This window comes from Penaeus monodon, chromosome 20 (assembly GCF_015228065.2).
Source record: "Penaeus monodon isolate SGIC_2016 chromosome 20, NSTDA_Pmon_1, whole genome shotgun sequence".
In the NCBI taxonomy this organism is placed as follows: domain Eukaryota; kingdom Metazoa; phylum Arthropoda; class Malacostraca; order Decapoda; family Penaeidae; genus Penaeus; species Penaeus monodon.
The window spans coordinates 39,564,140-39,564,418 of NC_051405.1; positions in this window are offsets into that span (position 1 = coordinate 39,564,140).

Below are 279 nucleotides of genomic sequence, written 5' to 3' on the forward strand. Positions count from 1 at the left end.
TGGATCTAAAGATACTCCCTCTAGAAAGATGCCTTCAGCCAAGGCTCTAACGGGGATGATTTACGTAGACATCATTAAAGTAAGACAGTTAGGTGAGGTAAGGCTGAAAAGAGACACGTACGGATGAAACCCAAAGACGAAAGACATATTCGTAAATGAGTGGCATGTGAGCTGGTTTTCCTCTCATACATTAAAGGGAGAATGAGACAATGAGGCATAACGGCTGGACACAGGAAAGTCGTATAAATATTATGGTCGGAGTAAAAGGCATGACGTAGC